The sequence below is a fragment of the Nymphaea colorata genome, unplaced genomic scaffold (genome assembly GCF_008831285.2).
Source record: "Nymphaea colorata isolate Beijing-Zhang1983 unplaced genomic scaffold, ASM883128v2 scaffold0785, whole genome shotgun sequence".
In the NCBI taxonomy this organism is placed as follows: Eukaryota; Viridiplantae; Streptophyta; class Magnoliopsida; order Nymphaeales; family Nymphaeaceae; genus Nymphaea; species Nymphaea colorata.
In genome coordinates this window covers 22,007-27,364 of record NW_022205291.1, presented here as the reverse complement: position 1 = coordinate 27,364, position 5,358 = coordinate 22,007, and the positions used below count along the sequence as shown (strand labels likewise).

At 42.7% G+C, this 5,358-nt stretch overlaps 1 pseudogene; it reads left to right on the top strand.

Annotated features, from left to right (window-relative positions):
• Nucleotides 1-712: 712 nt before the first annotated feature.
• Nucleotides 713-1,120, top strand: LOC116245621 (uncharacterized; annotated as a pseudogene).
• The last annotated feature ends 4,238 nt before the right edge of the window (nt 1,121-5,358 follow it).

Sequence of the window (5,358 nt, the reverse complement as noted above, 5' to 3'; positions counted from 1 at the left end):
TGCTAGATGTCGTCGAGACTGCTGGAGAAGGTGCAGATCTGCTCGCTGATGAGCGAAAGCACCTCGGTGAGGTCGCACACGCCCAGGCACTCCAGGACGTTCTCGATGAATGCGATCACCAGCATCCGCTTTATCGCTCGGTTCTCCTGACTGCGGAACACCACTCGCAGCGCCTCTTTCAGCAGCGACATGCTGGCGGGGGGCAGGCCGGCCGCCTGTGGAGCCGAGGAGGGCGGGACTGCCAGGACTGCCATGAGCAGTTGGTTGAAGACGCGTTCGATCTGCGATGCGAGTTTGGGATTTTCTGGTTCTTCGGGGTGGAGTGCGAGGAGGGAGTGGAGGACCTGTTCGCTGTGGAAGGGCGAGGCGGAGACGAGCGTTTCGAGGTGGGAGATGGTGGCTTGGTTGTGCGGAGTGAGGGGACGCGGGGGAGGACCGACTGACATCTAAATATTGATATAATTGGACAGGCAAGAGTGTATTTGAATATATCTGCTTTTATTTTTCAACATGATGCATCCTCCCATAGATATCCGCAATAATGATAAATTGCACGCATAGGGGATATAGGGCAAGGGTCTTTATTGATATCTTACCCATAGTTAATTATCTAATAAAAATAAATGCTATTGCAATTGATTGATCGCTTTGGATGTCCTCCCAACCAATAATAAAAATGAGTTTAATGCTGTTTAATATATATATTTTAGCCATGCAAATTTTCGTGAAGACCCTCACGGGAAAGACCATCACTCTCGACGTCGAGCCATCCGACTCCATCGAGACCGTCAAGGGAAAGATCCAGGATAAGGAAGGCATTCCTCCCGACCAGCAGCGCCTCATCTTCGCCGGCAAGCAGCTCGAAGGTATCCCATTTGAAATTTAGACGGTCGCAGTCTTTCCGACTACAACATCCAGAAGGAGTCCACTCTCCACTTGGTGCTGAGACTCAGAGGAGGCGCCATGGATCCCACCGTTGCCGCAATTGCCAAGAAGTTCAACTGCGACAAGAAGATCTGCAGGAAGTGCTACGCCACTCTTCCCCTGAAGGCACCAACTGCCGCAAGCGCAAGTGCGGGCACAGCAACCAGCTCAGCTCAAGAAGAAACCTAAGGATTGATCAAGTATTTAAACATCACACACACACATTTTAAAAGAAACTAAAATTGGATGGAGACATTTGCATGATTAATAGGATTATTGGGTGGTTATTAGGAGGACGGGAGAGATTTTGGAAGAATATGGTCGAGCGTTATTTTGTTGAAATGGGTATACTGGAGCTGATTGATAATAATAGAAGTTATAAACGGAATCGTATATTTTCTTCCGATTGTTAATGCTGAGCCTAAATTACCATAACTGAAAGATGAGTTTGGCTTCCACATCCCTCCCTGCATCTTTTCCTTTCCTCCAAACCGAACCCCTTCATAATTTAACTCCCATTCCCTTATTTTGGTTCATCTCCAAAACATAGATAAGGTATTATATTTATATCTCCTTGGCGTATCTACCCAAAGGACGGAGTATATTTTTCCCATCATTAATTTTACAGTTGCATTTGGTTATTTGCGGTGCCAGTTTAATTTCTATTGCGTAATTCTATAATAATTACTCTCAGAGCCCATCACAGCAAATATGGACATAACTACCCCGATCCCATCAGGTCCCTCAGGCTACACCCCCTACGATACAAAAATAAGAAAAAAAATAGGCAACAAAAATAAAAGGAAGCACCGTACTCGCAAGCTGTTTATTAAAAATTTTTACAGATTTTGAATAAGAGGCGTGAGAATTTTTTGAAAACCCATCTGTGCGAGTACTATGGCAAAAATTTCGCCATCAACTATAGGGAGCACTACGGTTTCGAGGAGCAGTGGGAAACAAGCGAAGCTTTGACGAGAAGCGAAGGGACGACTATATAAGCTAATCGACCGTATTCGAGATGGTAGTGTCCATTTGCATAATAGTGGCATATTTTGTAACTGTGTGGCTGACCACCATCGACTTCTTCTTCAAGGACGATGGAAAAGTAATCTTCTACTTCATCATCTATGCCACCACCATGCTGCTCACTCTCACCAGCTTGGTGCAGAGGCTGAGAAAATTGCCATCCTCGAAAGCGATAATCCTCCCAATTTCATCGAAATCGCTAGATCGGAAATGCTTCCCTCACTGTCTTGCTTTACTGTGTTCTCAAGTTGGCTGGAGTAAACAATTGCACTAATTTATTTTGGGTGGTCTTCTAGGGGGTAGTCTTGGTCGTTCTCTACCTGTAGGCCAGTCAGAGGTACCAATGCTTTCGCTTGATGAGTTTTTCGCTACAGTATGAATACCAGACCAAAGTTTTCGACATGATCATCACCATTTCATCATCTCTCACTTCATCGTACACATCTCCCTACCTAGGCGATTCTGCTCTTCTCTGTGGCCAAGGCATACCCAGAGAACAACTGGATGGCGCATCTCGACATCCCTCCTTAGAAATACTTCGTCCTCTACCTCCACTCCTTCTACTTCACCACAACCACCATCCTCACCGTCGGATACGGAGACATCACTCCTAAAAACCCACTGGAAGTCTTCGTGGTCACCCTCGTGCAAATATTCGGTACTTTTGGAGAGATGTAGGAATCGTCATGCTGGGATATATTATCAACCAAATCGGCTACTGTCTCTCCTCTCTGAGGAAGGATAGAGAGGTCGTCGAAAGAGATCTTTCCACCGTGGAAAAACTCAAGAAACACTACCACATGTCACCCAATTTGACCTTTAAGGTTCGATCGTATTTGGTCAATGGCAAGCCAAACATAAACCAGCTTTCCCCCGAGGAGGAGAAGGGGATTCTGATAAAACTAAACGAGTAAATCCGAGCTGGTAAGATTTGATTGATATAGACTTAACAAAGCAAAACATGCTTTCCGTTGTAAAATCTTCGGTTTTCTTCCTGTGCAGGTGGAGCAGCAACTTCCAGCAGTCCATCGCCTCCAAGCTCATCCACGTGCTGTTCAATCCCAACGACATCCTCTACCAGCCCATCGAGAAGGAAAGGATATACATCATCAAGTCGGGAAAGGTCAACATCCAAATCACCCACTCCATCAATAAGAACAGGCTCAGCAACGTCCTCAAGACCATCACCAATACCATCGACAAGGAAGTATCGGATAATTGCTATGGCTATACTGCAGTCATATCCAAAAGGCCAGCTAAATTGTTGGCTATTTCTAAGGATTTTACATCAGCTTATTACATTGAGAAGGAGAGGTTTTTGGAGGCAGTCAATGACAAGATTCCGGATCAGGAATTCTACCATGAAATCAAGTGCAGGATAGACCAGGCTCGCTTCCCTGAGGCACTCTAGGTCCCTACTCTCGATAGTAGCAAACATCATTATAACCCCACCAAATACTACATCATTCGCAAGCATTGTAAAGGTGCATCCAATAACACTGCTAGAAAGCCTTTCCTAAGGCGAAGCTCTTAGGCTTATAGAGGGACTAAGCCCATCTATAGCGAGGATATGATCAACCAAATAAAACGCTGTTTCTATGGCTCGTTTGCCTCTTCATACGATACTAACTTCTACGAGGAGACCTAGGTATGCGTGAAGGAGGGTTCTCTTACTAAAAAGATCGACGATAATGAAGATTTTTGCAAGTTCATCATGGAGAACGATATCAGTTTCAACTTTCCTCATTATTTCGAGTCTGGAAAGTAATATTCTAACTTTTTCTCCAGGAGCAACAGGTCACAAGTAATTTCCCCTTCTATTTAGATTTTGCGGACGTTCTAAAATGAGTATTTCGTCAAATTTTCAAAGCAAATGTAGAGTAAATACTTCATGATATCTAACGAGTTGGAATGACGATGGTTTCTCGACCAAATGATCCGAAAAAAGTGTTATTTAATGCATTCGAAATAAATAATTCTCTTTCGAATTGGCGAGTGTTTCAGTTTTAAATTATTTAACTTTTGTGATTATAATTAACATAATTAGCGTCATTTTGACCATCCTAAAAGTTTAATTAATTGATCAAACAGAACCCTTCGTATGTGTGAAAGTTAAGAATATGAAAAGTGGCAATGAATTATCCTAAGATCCTGGATTTTTGGCACTCTTAACCCATCGAAAATAGATGAGGGATTTGAATAATAAAATAATGGTGAGATATATGTAAAGATGGGGAAGCTAAGGGCTAGAGGAAGTAGCATAAAAATATAGTTTTTCCTCTATTGCATCATTCACCACATCAACATTATTAGGAGTTAATGCTCGATATGCAAAAAAGCTTAACATTCTACGGTTTCATCCAAACTACCTAACTTCTCCTCGAGCACAGCTGCAAAAGTATAAAGTTTGAGCAAAAAGATGTTAAATTTCCTTGAATGATAAAAATAAAGTAAAATTGAAGTCAAGGTAATGCGTTGACCCAACGAAAGCATCCCCGTTGGTTCGAGACGGGCCTCCATAGTTGCGGGCAAGAGAGAATTGCTTTCACCATGCCGGCAGCTTAAAAGCTATATCCTTGATTATTTGATCTTATCATCTATAATTAAAAATCACTATAATCAACATCTTCCCCCGATGTTCCCCAACCAAAATCCCACCCTTGGCCTGGTCAAACTCGAAGAGATGGATTCTACCGAGGAGAAAAACCTCCTCATGCCATATAATTATCCGTATTTCCTCCCGGTGGGCCCAATCTCCACCCATTCCCTCTATCTAGCCGTCAAGCATCAAATATAGGAATACGAAAGAGCTCACGGCTTCAGATCTAACCAAAATGCAGTTGCAAGCCGAAAACCAGGAAAAGAGAGAGAAGAACTTGTGCGGAATTGAAGAAATAAAGTTTCGACGAGGGGAATCAGGAAGCAACTCTTTCTCACAGAAAAATGAGAGTGTTTAGCAAAAGGAGGGCAGAAACGCCAACTCAAACCTCTTTAGGATGTTCTTTAGAAGATTGGAATACAAAATTCAAAACCACCCTCGTTTCCTTGAAGAAATTTTGAAAAGAGTATAATGCATGCCACCCTCGAGGAGTTTTAGAAATGGATCAAAGATGAAAAAGTGGATTATCGCAATTATATCAGAGTCCCACAGGTCAAAAAACTCTTCTGTGCTACACAGAATCCAGAAGATTATACGCTAAGGCCTTGAGGATTATCTTCAAGCATTTTTTAGACGATGAGGCGGTGTGTTGCTATCTAACCTCCGCAAGATCAAAAAGGATGCAATGAAGCTCAACCTTTCTGTGGTGAGAACTATCTTGAATGATCTTTTTAAGATGGAGAATTGATTTTATTTTGTACATTTTTATGATCGGAATATCATTATCATCCTCACATGTGATCGTGGAG